This window comes from Chelonoidis abingdonii, chromosome 3, assembly GCF_003597395.2.
Source record: "Chelonoidis abingdonii isolate Lonesome George chromosome 3, CheloAbing_2.0, whole genome shotgun sequence".
NCBI lineage: Eukaryota > Metazoa > Chordata > Testudines > Testudinidae > Chelonoidis > Chelonoidis abingdonii.
Genome location: NC_133771.1, coordinates 128,870,774 through 128,885,474, shown reverse-complemented (window position 1 = coordinate 128,885,474; position 14,701 = coordinate 128,870,774).

Sequence of the window (14,701 nt, the reverse complement as noted above, 5' to 3'; positions counted from 1 at the left end):
CTCCAGGCATCATCCCCTCTCCACTGCCCCAAAGCCAGCAAGAGGAGCAAGAAGGCGCCAGTGTAAAGGTAGCCAGGACCTGAGTTTAGGTATGGAGGTAAGAGAGACAGCAGCCCTCTGGGCAGGAGCAGCAGGTGGGGAGCAACAAGCAGCAGTACAATAGCATAGGAGGTAGCAAATGCAGGCAAGAGGCAGCGTAGTGGGGAATCAGGGGTAGCAGCACATTACTGGAAGGAGGACAGCAAGCGAGGGAGGGGATAGAGAACAGGGGCAGGGATATATGAGGGGATGAGGGAGCACATGGGGCAGCATCCACCTACCTTTGGAGGTTAGCAGGACAACGCTGAAGGCCAATAATGGATGTTTATAAATGCAGCTCGCGTTTTAGTACTTCATGTCTATAGCAGTGTCCTTCATTTTCTCTCCTATCACTCCTTCTCACAGGGTCATGCCACTCTGGGTTAGGGACACACAATGCAAATGTATGCCAGTCAATGTGTATGTGCGGAAACTGAGGGAAATTTACGTTACTTTGATAGTGCTGGTTTTCAGGTTTGGATGTCAGCAAGTCTGGGTTTCAGGCAAGGGTCTAGAAGAGAGACAGAGCTGTTGCCTATGGTGATTACCTCTTTCTGGTGATGGACACAATAAAGTGCCCTTGCTGATTTAGTTAGCTCTATCAGCAGCCTTTCCTATCCCATATCTTTTTGTTGACTCACCTGCAGATCTTTGTGGAAGTGGATGAGAAGGTCCTTCAATAATCATAAACCGTCTTGCCAGGGAGATTCCACCCCCTCAGCTAAAACTTCACTTCTCCTAAAGGAATTCCCCCATGTGGAGTTCTGCAAGATTCCATCTTGTCCTCCCTCTTGGTCAGGGCTGCTTGGGGAGAGAGCGAGACAGTACAGCCTGCCCTGTCCTTATGCAGATAATATTCTGCTCTGCATCAGACTTGGACACAGTGCTTTCTGTGCTTTCCCAGGACCTGTGAGAAGTAAGAGAAGTAAATCTGAATTGGCTGAAGCTCAATCATCATAAAATAAGTGATGCTGACCAGTAGGGGAATCTTCTGGAGAAATGAGCAAAGGTGGGAGCACATGTCTGATCTCTGCTAACATATTTTGCAGTCTGAGAGGAAGGAGGAGTGGGTCATATTGTATCCACCACTGCACCTGAATTCTCAGGTAAAAGACGTGTGTGTGTGTGACACGAGAGGTAGGAATAGTTGGTACAGATCTGCTGCCACATAGATCCTTCCATCTTCCCTCCTCTAGCCCCTCAGAGGGGTCATGTTAGGGCCAGATTGCTACTGCAACGTCAGTCACTCTGTGGCCTAGGGGAGGAAGCCTTCCCTGCCCACCTTTCCAGGAATACCTGGTGCATAGCCTGTTAATCAGGTTCTGCACTGGATGAGAGTATCTAAGCCTCACATACCTACCTCTAGCAGGTCTTCCTGTCATTTGATAAGCCCTGGGTTACATGATGACTAAAAGCAAATACAGACTGACCCTGATCAGTAAGTTGAGAGGGTAACCTAGATAAGTGAAAGGAAAAGATACTAACAGGGCACACATGAGCTCCTCATGGGATCTAAAGAAAAACTGGCATGGTAAGTGTTTAACTTAACATAAAGACTCCTCTAATGATTCACTGCTATCTTGGCAATGAAATGCATGCCTCGGAACGTGGAAGTTCACCATTCATATGAAAGAGAGAGAAAGAGAACATTTTTTTTCACCTGGGCTTCCAGCTCGCCAGGAATTTCCCTTTAAATACTTCATTCCTTTATCCAAGGAACATCTTTAAATTGAGTTCACAGCTCACAGCTCAGCTCCCAGTGGAATCAGCCTTTCGCAGAACAAGCAAACACACAGGAGACAATAGAGTTTAAAACCAAAGCTTTAGTCCAGGTGCAGAGACAGGATGTGCACTGAGGTTCAGCTTTACACAAAAAGAAGACAAAGTTAAGTGGCTGAGGAGAGCGTGCCAGATGTCTGATTTTGGAGAGACAGTTCCCAAAGGGACTGTTTAACAGATGAATGCCAACTGTGTCCCCACTTTCTCTATCACTGCTCACTAGGGAACGTAGGCAGAACTGCATGAATGGAACTGTACAGATTTTGAAACTTTTTCTCTGGGAATCCCTTCCTTGAGTTTGGGTGCAGACAGGGCCAGCGTTGGGAACCAAAGAACCTGACAAACCTGCTAGAAACTCCCTGTTTTAGGGGAGGAGGGAGAGGGTTGCCACGTGAACCTTTAGTATGCATTATTTTCGCAAAACTTCCCTTCTGCTTAAAACTCTCACTAAAGACATTGACAGTGCAAGATGGTGACTGTTCCCCTACAAGGTCACAGGCCCTCTAAAGGCCTTGCTATTATTCCAGGGTCTTCACAGCTCCAACACAGCCCAGGTGATCTACCAAGGGTGATGCAGCCCTATTGGCTTCCAGAGCCTGTGCAGTCCTGCAGTAGTGCCAGCATCTCCCAGAATCTGGTCTGATCTGTAGTCCACAGGGGCTGCTTTCATATGACTCATTAAGCCCAGTTGTGCTTTGCCCATAATTTTGGGCAAATGGGAAAATTTAAATTGAAAAAATGCTTTAAAATGATCCGATGATATCCTTCAAACTCATAAAAAAACCAAATTCTGCCAAGCCTATGCTTACAGAGCACTTTTCATCAGTAGATCTCAAAGTGCTTCATAGTCTTCAATGTGTTTATCCTCCCAACACCCTTGAGAGGTGAAGCATTTCACAGCTGGGGAACTGAGGCAGCAAAAGGCTATTGCTCCCTTCTGGATCATCTTGCGGAGGCAGAGCAAGTGTACTGCCAGTCTGTGAGATCCTGGTTCAAGTCTCAGCTAAGGTCAGCAGACGCAGGATGCATACATGATGAGTGCAGCTATTGAAAAGGGGACACCACTAATTGGCCAGTGCTCATATCTGACCACCAGGGAATAGATAATGGGAGGGAAGACAGCACAAACTGTGAGATGAAATGCCTCCTTTCTCTCTGACAAGAGGGAGCGAGCCTTGAACCTATTACTCAGATTACTGTGGATCTGAATTGGTTTCCTCTTGAGCTGTTGGAGACAGATCAGTAGGATTAAATGTCTCTATCTTATGTAAAACAACTTAACTGGCACAGATAAACTTAATATATTTCTGAGGCCTCATATGTTTCCTAGAGACTGGATCACAATAAGTCCTTGACTTACAAACGTCTTACTGATTGTTTAATGAATTATTTTCTCCCTCTCGGGCTGTTAGTGAATGGAATACGCTAGTAATAAATTATAAATAAATGAAATACATGGATTTCCTGAAATAATTCCACTAATAGATGTTCATTTGCAGAATCTGTTGTATTATTCTACCCCCACCACCTGTGAGCAACTGATTGGGTGATGTACATTTCAGGGTAGAGGAGCTATCTCTGCTGTCTGCAAAGAGGGAGGGCCCAGGAGAGCAATGGAGAGATCATGTACAGGATGAGGGGATGAGAGTGTTTAAGCATTAAATAAATCAACAAGCTGGTCCCAAAAGTTTTTGTTGGAAATTTATTAACTTCCTGGGTGCAATCCCGGCCATGCATTTTATTGACAGGCTCATGTATTTGAAAGCAGCACCAACAGGGTGGCAGAGAAGGTGCTGCGATATGAGACAAAGGGTGACCTTACCTTATCTTGTGGCTAAAATTCAGAACTGGGAGACAAGAGATCTGGGTTCTATTCCTGGTGTACCAAGAGCCTCATATGCGACACTGGGCAAGTCACCTCACCTCTGTATGCTCTTCCTCTTTGTAAAGAGGGGGATGATAGTTACTTGTCTCACAAGGTGTGGAGAAGGCCCATTTATTAATGTGCACAAAGTGTTATAGCTGGGCAAAGTATTACTGTAAGATGAGTCCTTGAGGTTATGCAGTCCGTCAGTCCCCCCTCCTGCTCTGGGGCGGCAGAGTTTAGCATGTAGACGTCATGGATCACTCCATTTGCAGGGTTAAAGCATTGGCTTGGGAAAGCCCATGTTATACATAGACACTGATGCTAAACTAATTAGATTCAGCCACTCCAATTTCTCTCTGCAGCACTAAGTACTTTACAGGGGGGGAAAGTTAATTAAAAGAGAGGGAGAAGGAGTGATAGGAGAGAAAAGGAAGGACAATGTTAAAGACATGAAGTACTAAAATGCGAGCTGCATTTCATAAACATCCATTATTGGCCTTCAGCATTGTCCTCCTAACCTCCAAAGCCTAGTGTTTTTGCTTTAAACAGCCATGCCTTGACAGCATGTCATGCACACAGGGGAAGCCTCTGAAGATATACAATACAGCGATGCAATTCTCTGCATATAGCCAGCCCCAAACCAGTGCCTTTCCTTCAACCCAAAACAAGCTAGCTTTCAAAATTACTGCAGCCAGCAACACAAACTGGCTTTAAAATCCAGCACATGAAGCAAACTTCGGAAGACAGGGAGGGACAAGGAGAAGGGGGCTAGGGGAACAAGCACCACACACACACAAAGTAGGCACAGCTGACTGCAGTGGCACAGATGGGGTTGTTTAAGTCACACTCCCCCTCAATAAAACAGGGCAATTGACCTATCAGGCCTTCCACAAATCATCCAGTGCATATCTCAATAGACGACTTCTCTCAAGGCTGTGCGCTAGCACTGCTGTTAAAAAAAACTCAAAGCACTAATTTCCCAAGAGAATAATTTGCAATGAAAGTGCTTTAGTGTAGGGATACAGGGATGAGGAGGATTTATTTGAATTTATTCTAACTTTGTTGCTTTGATAGGGAACACTGAAGAGATACCAAGGGAAACACCAAAGAGATCATCTAGGCTTCTCCCTCTGCTTTTGCTGTACGTTTGTGTGTTCTCATACATGAAAAAGAAACTCACTCTATTAGTGTGTTCTGCGGGAAGCAGAAAGGTTGTCCCAATGGTTCCTATGCAAAGGGCTTTGTAGCGAGTGATGTAAAGGCTTTCACTGGGAAAAGAGTTAATTCAGTGTCACCACTTGAATGATAATTGAGGTGGGCAGGTCACCTTTTCTGGGAGCAGAAGACATCTTGCTTATTAGAACTGACTCCCAGATTAAAGTTACACAGCCTCTTGAGAGGAGGATTAGTCACAGCTCGGTTCTGCCTTTTGGATCTTCCCTCTTTTTGAAATTTATGTTAATCATTTTCCCCTTTGCAAGGGGAAGGGAAGGGTTGTGCTGGGAACTGAACTCGATAACTCAGTCCAGTCACACACATGCACAAACTCGAGCAAAGATTTGTAATGAGAAAAGCAGCCAGAGAGAGGAGACAGAGCACAATGACCCTCACAGGGACCTGCCACTCTCTTGAGGGATGGAAGAGAGGATGTCACCAGGCTTTTTGTGAGGATTCTTCCAGTCTTCACTCTCTATGGCTCACATAACATAGATTAGGTCACACTGTGCTGAATGAGAGGCCACAATTCATGCACTGGCTGGCTAGTCATTATACACTGCATGAAGGCCACATTTAGGACACAGCAGAACCAAGAGCAGGTTCCCAGAGCTAGGGGGCTGTTTATTTTTTACCTTCAGAATCACTAAGCCTCACTCCTGCCCAGTTATTTGTTTCAACCCTTTCCCTCTTGGCTTTCAGAAAAACTGACAAGGCAAAACTGGAGGTGGGGAGGCCAGCGAGCTCACCTCAGTAGAGGGAGCAGCAGCAACACTGAGAGGATTTTTAAATAAGGAAAAACTTCCAAGAAAAACAGAGAAAGTAGAATGAGATCTCAAGAGAGAGGAAATTAAGACAGAAAGGAGGGAAGGAGATGATGGGCACAGGAGAGAGAAGCAGGGCAGGGGTTAGGGAAACCAAAATATGGCCAAAAGCCAGAGAAGAGGTCACTGATTTCTTGGATGCCTCCATTTTGAGCGAGGAGGAAAGCAGCTTTAGACACCTCGGCCCAATTTTCAGAAGCATAGAGCACTAGTGATTAACTGAAGGAAATGGGGGGGTAGATCAGGGGCATAGCCACGAGTGGGCCTGAATGGGCTGCAGCCCATCCACTGAGCATCCAGACCAAATCTGAACAGCGGTATGAAGTGGCAAAGGACAGCGCTGCAGAGACACATTGGCGCCCCAGCTATTCTGGTACCCAGCCCGCTTCCACTCGGCCATACCATTGGGCCGCTAACATAGGGGAGAGGATGATTGGAAAGGAGGCGATGGGAACCACCACCCCACACATGGAGCACGGGCTGCCCATGCAGAACGCAGCATGGGCAGTTTATGCTGGGAAATCAACCCCATGCGCAGTGAGGGGTGGCCACCATGTCTCCCCCCATCTGCTGGAGGAGGAATGGTTGGGCCCCCACTGGCAGCTGCTCTGAGGGGAAGGGGATAATGGGCAGGTGGGGGGTGCCCTGCCGCATTCAACAATGTGCAGCAAGAGGTCTGGCCCCTGCGAGTGCAGAGTGAGGAGAAAGTGTTATACCAATAAAAAACTAGCAGGATCTTATTAAAGGGGACAAGACATTTGTCACATTTATTGTAAATACCATAATAAAATAAAAGATAACAGCAAACAACGTTGTTTAGCTACTTATTCCTATATATCCATTCACACAATCATTCATACAAGTTCTGGATAGATATTATAGTTACCAGCCTAAAGTTGCTTGTGACAGAATACTGGCCAGGTACCCTGTACACAAGAGTGGAGCCGAGTCCGGGTCACGTGCACCTGATGCTCCTGGAGGCTGGCAGCAGAACCATAGACTCAAAGTCCTCAGTCTTCAGAGTCCAGCTTTATAGGGATTTTTCCCTATGTTAGTTCATGGGAGTTGCTTCATTCTGCTGTTGTTAAATTAATCAGCAGGTGGCTGGCTCCATGTTGGCAGCAGAATGTTACCCAAAGTCTCTTATCTCACCCTTCTTTTTTACAGGCTTTTAGTTTGGATTCAAAGTCTATAGGTCTTGCTGTGTCACGCTGCCTTTGGGTTTGGATTGATCACCCGTCAATTGCAGGCGTGACTTTCAGCCTTGAACCTGGCTTTGATCTTCCTTCTGTTGTTCTTTTGTCCTTTTCTTTTTAGGGTGGATGCTTTTTACTTTGTTTCACTGTTGTCTAGGTCTTCAGCCGTTGGTAGTTGAATTTCACCTTATCAGGACAGGCTGGGGCTGGAGGTTGATTTTATCATCCATACATGCCTCATTCACACATCTAAACTAACTAATAAGATTACAGCAGGGTTTGCAAAAATGAAGGTTGGAGGAAGCTTTTACAAGATGAAGTGAGTGTTTTAAAATGGGGTTTGAATTACAATATGGCAAATGTAGTGAATGGTGAACAGAAGTTACATTAATAAAGTGAACAATTAAAAACAATTTCATTTATCAGTTCTACAAAAGCACCCAGGCTCCCCCGAGGAGAGGAGAGCTGAGCCCGATGGAGAAGGGGCTGCTGGCGGTGATTGCCCAAGGTGAGACGTGCATGCCCAGCTCGGCAGGTGAAGCCCTGTGTCTGGGGGCACTAGGGAGAGGGGGTGCATCAGGGGAGAAGCTGAGTTAGCATAGTCTGTCATTGCCTGGCCACCCGAAAGTCAGGGCCCACCCAAATTTCCACCCCTAGCTACGCCACTGGGGCAGGTGGTCAGTACTTCTGTAAGTCAGACCCAAGGTTTCTCAGGTTGAGCGTACAAGCTCCCAATCTTCTCTGTCTGCTTTGACAAGGAATGGGCTCCTCTTTGTTAATCAGTTTGACACCACATACGGCATTCATCTTTTTAAGAAGTGTTTGTCCAAGTGTTGTATGGCTAATGTCCATAACAGTGCATGTCTTCTGCTGATATCATGTAACTGATGCAGGTCAAGATTTAACATCCTTGTCTTAAACACCAGTTAGTCACTATATCCTCAGCTTTTGAGAATTGTGTACCAAGTCTATAGCTAATTCATAGTGACTCACTAAATTAGCTCCCATATGGGGAACTCTCTGCAATGGATGCTTCTCTCCCTGTGTTAATAGTTCATGTACTACTGGATCTTCACTGGTCATCGGGTGGACAGGATACATCAGAACTGGCAAGACCCTTATGTCACCACAGCACCAACCTCCTGGGTATATTGGAGGGATTAGGAATTATTTACATATTTGCATCTAGAGAAAACTGTACTATAAAAAATTAGGTACACTAGGAAGGGGAAAAAAACAGAGCAAGGTCAAAGCAATTTCCAAATTCACATGTTCTCCTAACACCTCAGCACAATGATCTAGCTAAGGAAATAATTAAACAAAGGCGCAAGTGTGCTGAGGTGCCTGAGTATATAGGATCTGGGAATTTTCTGATATTATTGTTTTCATTTACAATAGCAACATTTTAACATGGTTGTTTGTGTGGGAGCATTTCCTTGCATATTTTTTTTAACGCACAGGTTATTACTAATCATTTACAAGAGGCCACTAATATGCACAGCACAGAATAAGACAGATTCACTGCCCTGTTCTAAGAGTCATGAGCCAAACAAAGATTCCAAATCTGCAAATGGATCTACATGGGCAGGCCCCCCTGCAATAGAGTTCTGCATAAGCAGAGGGGTTTGTGCAGGACTGGGGCCCAAAGCAGGAGATGGGCCAACAGTTTAGCTAACGTAGGGTTTGGAGAGAGAATTTCAGAGGAAAATGAGGATTTATGGAAGAAGGAATTTGAAGGAGGGTGCTTGGCTGGTAAGAACAGAGTGACTGTGCCAAGAAGAGGTAAGAAAGCTGGCAGAAAGCTAAGATTGGGAGGGAATGAAAGTGCAGGGAGGAGAGAGGACCGGGAGAAGAATAGACATGGGGGGAGGAGTAAAAAGAAATTACATCAGAGGCAGAGATGGAACATCACTCAAGGTAAGGACAAGGTCCCAGATCCTGAACAGTATTTAGGCTCCTAATAGCCAGTGATTTCAGTGTACACCTAAAATACCTCTGAGGCTCTGGGCCAAGGAGTTTGAATCTGATTTGGTAAAAGCCAGGAATTAATCAAACATTGGCATCAACAAGGGATGAGAGGGGCTGTCAAAGGTATGGGAGAGGGAAATGATTGTAGCTTGGATTTGATCAGAGAAAGACAGTGAGGATCTAAAATATTTATTAGTAAACATATTTTAGTCTGTGTGCTCAGATGCAGACATGTATTTAGCACCAGCACTCGAATGTAGCCCTTAGTCATAGGACGGCCTGGTACTAAAACATGTCTATGAACTTCGTGGGTATTGGAAAATGGGCACTAAATCAGTTCTGCATGGGCACTAAGTCAGTTTCTTTTTAAAAAGTGAAAAACTATGTACCTTTAATGCAACGCATGTAAACACTCATTTTTATTAGGTGGTGACTTTGGCCCGTCAACAGTTTTAATGGCTAAATCTCAAACACCAGAATAGTTTTTTTCAGATGTGCCATGCATTTACCAAGCTAAACTGTAACTCAAAGAGAGGCTGACACCTTAAGTATAATAGTTCTGATTCAACAAAGCAGCCCTATTTAGGAAAGCACTTAAACCTAAGCAGGTGCTTGAGAACCTTCCAAAATTGGGACCAATAAGAAAAAAGTGCAGAGAAGCTCTGTCAAAAGTTCATGGTTATGGGACTTTCTATCCTAATGGAGATTTTCCCCATATCACATACTCTATAACATGACAGATAGTTAAATGGTTATGAAAATAGGGTTCAACTACAGAGCTTGAGACTCTTTTGATAACTACAATCCAAACATCCAACCATTTCGCATCCATTCACTTCAATCATAGTTTTGTGCAGAGAGACACTTACAGGATCAAGTCCCAACAATGCAAGTAAAAGTGGGCAAAACCCCACACTATTTAAAGTTTTCACCCTGCTGCGCCATAGCTGACTGAATCACTCCATCTGTACAAATCATCACTCTCAAGCTTATAACCATGCATCTCATGGGAAACGGGGGTGGAGGGCATTAAATTCTTTACAACTGCAGCTGACACCCAGAGTTATTAATTAATAATTTATTCTTGTGGTTAGCATGGTTCTAATCCAGGTGTGGGCAGAGCCAATGTGTCAACAGGCCACTGAGGCAAAGACCACAGCACAATTCAAAAAGTGACTGGACCTTTATGCGGCTATCCAGAGTTATCATAATTAATGGTACCAAAATGAGGATTAGGAGGGAAAAATCTCATGTTTCAGGGTTTAAGCCAGTCTCTAGTTATTAGGATTCAAGATGAGACCTTCATAGGGGCAGAGTATCCCACAGCTGCCTAGTGAAGGATCCTTGAAACTTCTTCTGAAGAAGCTCCTGGTACTGGCTGCTACTGGGCTAGATGGGCCCCGGGGGATCTGCTGTGCTATGGCCATTCCTATGTCATTGCTTTGTTCAGGACAAGGCTTGGTTAGCGTCAGTTAACTCTGATACACCAATTACATTCCCAAATATTTAGAGGAGCCTGGATTACTAATGCAAGGAAATTATAGAGAGGAGACCAAAGATGTAACTTTTTTTTAGCTCACAGGGGAGAATTGGAAAGTCTTGTTGTCATAAACAGATAGTGGGAGTTGGTGGAGCAGAGGTGCTTTATGTCTCTTTTGACTGTATAGGGTTAACCAGTTCAGTGAGCCTGGCTGTCACCTGACCAGAGGACCAATCCGGGGACAGGATACTTTCAAATCTTAAGGGAGGGAAGTTTTTGTGTGTGCTATTAGAATTTGGTTGTTGTTCTCTCTGGGTTCTGAGAGTGACCAGACGTGCAACCAGGTTTCTCTCCAATCTCTCCAATACAGGCTCTTAGAAGTTCAGAATAGTAAGTACTATGAAGATAAGACGAGTTAGGCTTATGTTTGTTTTCTTTATTTGCAAATGTGCATTTGACTGGAAGGAGTTTAAATGTGTATTTGGCTGGAAGGATTTTAATTTGTACTTGTATACTTAGGCTGGGAGAGTATTCCCAGTTGTCTATAGGCTGATAAGACCCCTTGTACTATTCCATTTTAAAATTTACAAGATAATTTTACTGTTTTTCTCTCTTTAATTAGATTGTTTCCTTGTTTAGAACCTGATTGTTTTTTTATTCTTGGTGAAGAACCCAGGGACTGAGTCTGGATCCACCAGGTGAATTGGTGGGAGAAGGGGGAGGGGAGGAGATAAGGTTAATTCTCTCTGCTTTAGGGATTACTTTAATCTCTCAGGGAGATCTGCGAGGGGAGAGGAAGAGGGGGAGGTCATATTTCCTCTTCTTTTAAGTATTCAAGTGGGTTTGATATCACAGTGATCTCTTCCAGTGGTAACAGGAGGGAAGCCTGGAGAGGCAACGGTGGTGGAAAGGCTTTCTTTCCTTGTTGTTAAGATCCAGTGCGTCTGGGTCTTTGGGGTTCCCCAGGTAGGTTTTGGGGGGACAGAGTTGTACCAGGCAATGGAATTCCTGGTTGGTGGCAGCGCTACAAGTACTAAGCTGGTAATTGAGCTTAGAGGAATTCATGCTGGTACCCCATCTTTTGGACGCTAAGGTTCAGAGTGGGGAATTATACCATGACACTTGTTTACAAGGAAGCCTGTAACAAAGCTAGCAGGAGAAGAAAACAATGGATTAGAAATCATTCATGTTTAATTTAGAGAGAAATGTGTGTCAAATAATGTGGGCTTTAAACCCACAGTTAAGTAAGTGGTGGGTCTGCATTCAGGCCATCAGAAAAGAAACCTTTTGAAGCAGTCAGATTGGCTTTGTTTCAATCCAGCAAGGAAGTGTTCCTCTCCATTTTTCTCGTCGGAAAGATTCTTGCAGCAGCCAGGGATCAAGTAATTACTTTGCCCCTGTTCACAAGATATCTCAGAATAGTAGCAGACCACACACCCAGGAGATGATTAACGGAAGTCAAGGGTCAGGAACATAGCAAAGCTTGAGTCACAGCAAAGAAATTTGCATGCCCATTAATATTTCATGGCTTCACCAGCCATGTGGCTCAGCATAAGTACATGCATAACAATGTAAAATTGTCTGTCGTCAGATCACTTATTTTAAGACTATATCATACCTATCCAATTCATAAAGGTGTTAGTTATTTGCCTATGAACAGAATACATATCTAGCTAGATTCTTAAACCCATCACTGGGGTATCTGTGTAAGGGCTTAAACTGGAATTAAAAGGTGCCTACCCCTTGTGCTGGACCTCTGCACAGAGATTAATTTCACCCTAGAGGCAGAGCATAAGTGATCTCTTGTTTACTGCAGGTGTGTTAGATCTGATGGGGGAAAGAGTTGCAGCATTATTGGAATTACTTTTTAGCCATGATTTCACAGTGTGAAACAAATGTGCTATTTATATGCAAGTGTATAAGTAGCCATACAGAAAGGAGGCACTGTATTTTCTCCACATTACAGACACATTACAGTTGGTGTGATTAAATTTTAAAATTTTTGTAGATGAAATATCTCAGCAGCAGTGACAATGTAGAGAAATCTCAGGGAAAAACACAAGGGTTTTGTCCCAGAGTTTTCACAATTATGACTGATAAAAAATTATTTTAAACAAACACAGTTTACTCACAAGGAAACAGTGGCAGCATAGGAAGGCCTTTCCCTGAATACCTTTTAAAATCAAATCAAGCTAGGGATTTACCAGGCTTTTGTTTGGCTAGACTAGGCAAATGGAACGTCTGCCTCACAAGGACCTTAACTCTTCTTTCAATGCTGATCAATCACACGGATGCAGCCTTTTATCCTTCTTTGCATGTGTGCCTCCCCTCCCAACCCCCCTGATGTTTGATGAGTTGCCTGGCTGCAAGAGGCACCTCAGAACCAAAACAATATTGCTAATGGACCAACTGGCCCTTGAAAGGAACCAGGCACTGGTATTTGGCTGGCCAGCAAAGTGGCAGCTACCCTCATTCCTTCAATAGTGGGAAAAGGGTGTGTGGAAAGGGAGAGACCCTGAATGTGCATGGAACGCCACAGACAAGAAAACAATTTAAACAAGGTCCCTGCCCAGAAGAATATATCCTCTAAATGACTATGATAACAGAGGATCTGATTGCAGAACCTGTGCTAGTGACTTCAACAGAAGTACTCTTGTCAGGGCTCGCTAGCATGAGTAAGGGTTGTACAATCAGGCCCATAATGAGTAACAGCAGCAAATGGTAGGAGGAAAAGAATGACAAGAGAGAAACTGCTCCAGGAAGAGTATTACTTACTAAAAAAATCAGATGATTATTTTATTCATGTGTTTCTCCCTCTTTTTAAAAAAAAAGCCATTTCCCTGCCAGAATGGAAATAGTTAATTTCAAGGCTCCGATGAAGCCATGTGTCGATGGCTGGGAGTATGGATCAGACTTCGTTCTTGTGCTGTTGTGGCTGTGGAGTTTATGGTGACTAATTGAAAGCAGGTGCTTACTACCAAATATGCAACTCTTAAAGACAGACAGACCTGGGTGGGCAAATAAAAGCCCAGCTCTCCAGTCAGTTTTCACTTTGCTGCTGCTGGCCAGAAAAAAAAGGAGATTTGGATGCCTTATTTGCAGACATGTGAACTAGGACAGAGCCTCAAAGAGTGGGGTTTGACATACAGACCTGGGCTCTGTGCTATTATTGTCATTTTTGTTTTGTTTTCCACATGCCTGGTAATAAATGCTCTACTCTGAAAACTTCAACATGCCCTTATCAACTAAAGGTAACCTGTGAATACAAAAGGCTGCCACAAAAACTCACTCTAAAATTCGCCATAACATTCTTCATGAGCACAAGCCTGAGGCTAAAAGTGCTGCTGTTTTTGCATAAAAATCAATCATTTTAAAGGGAGATCAGTTTTAAAAATCAGTAGCTGAGGCATAAGAGCATCATGTGGCTGTATGCCAAGGCTAGTTTTGATACTGCCTTTCACTTTCACACAGAGCCATGACAAAAGGAAGAGACAGCTCAGTGGATGAAGGTAATCCAGCTACAGGATACTTGTTTAAAAAACATCTGTAAGCCTGATCTTCAATTTCCATCCTTGAGGGGAAATGATATATTTAATATAGACATTGGATTCTCCCCTCCCTTCACCACTACCCAGTCATGCTGCAGTTTAACCTTCTGTTATACTGTAGCATCGGACCTTGTCTCACTCAGTGCTGATTTTTTTCTGTCCCTTGCTTTTAGCATGTGCTGTAGCACTGGGGTTCTCAACCTTTTTCTTTGTGAGCCCTCCCCCCCGCCCAAAACTCCACGGCCTGCCTGTGCCACAACAACTATTTTCTGCATATAAAAGCCTGGGCCGCTGTTAGGGAGTAGCAAAGAGGGCAATTGCCTAGGGCCCCATGCCACAGGGGACACCACAAAGCAACGTTGCTCAAGCTTCAGCTTCAGCCCCTGGTGATGGGGCTCGGGGACCCTGGCTGCAGTCCCATGCGGTGGGGCTTTGGGTTTCTGCCCTGGGCCCTAGCAAGTCTGATTCCAGCCATGCTTGGCATCCCCCTGAAACCTGCTTGTGGGGTTGGACCTCAGGTTGAGAACCACAGCTGTAGCATACCTATTGGGCGATGAAGAGCACTTTGCATTAAGGTAACTCTAGGGACAATGTAATTAGTCAAAAGTGATAATTATTGTGACTGCCCAGTACCTCAAACCCTTAGGGGGTCAGTAGCATGCCAGATGTACTGCAAGTCAGAGGCAAGCACTGCAGGGGCTTCAGCAGCAAGGCCTGGTGGGTCCCAATCACCACTCAGACACGTC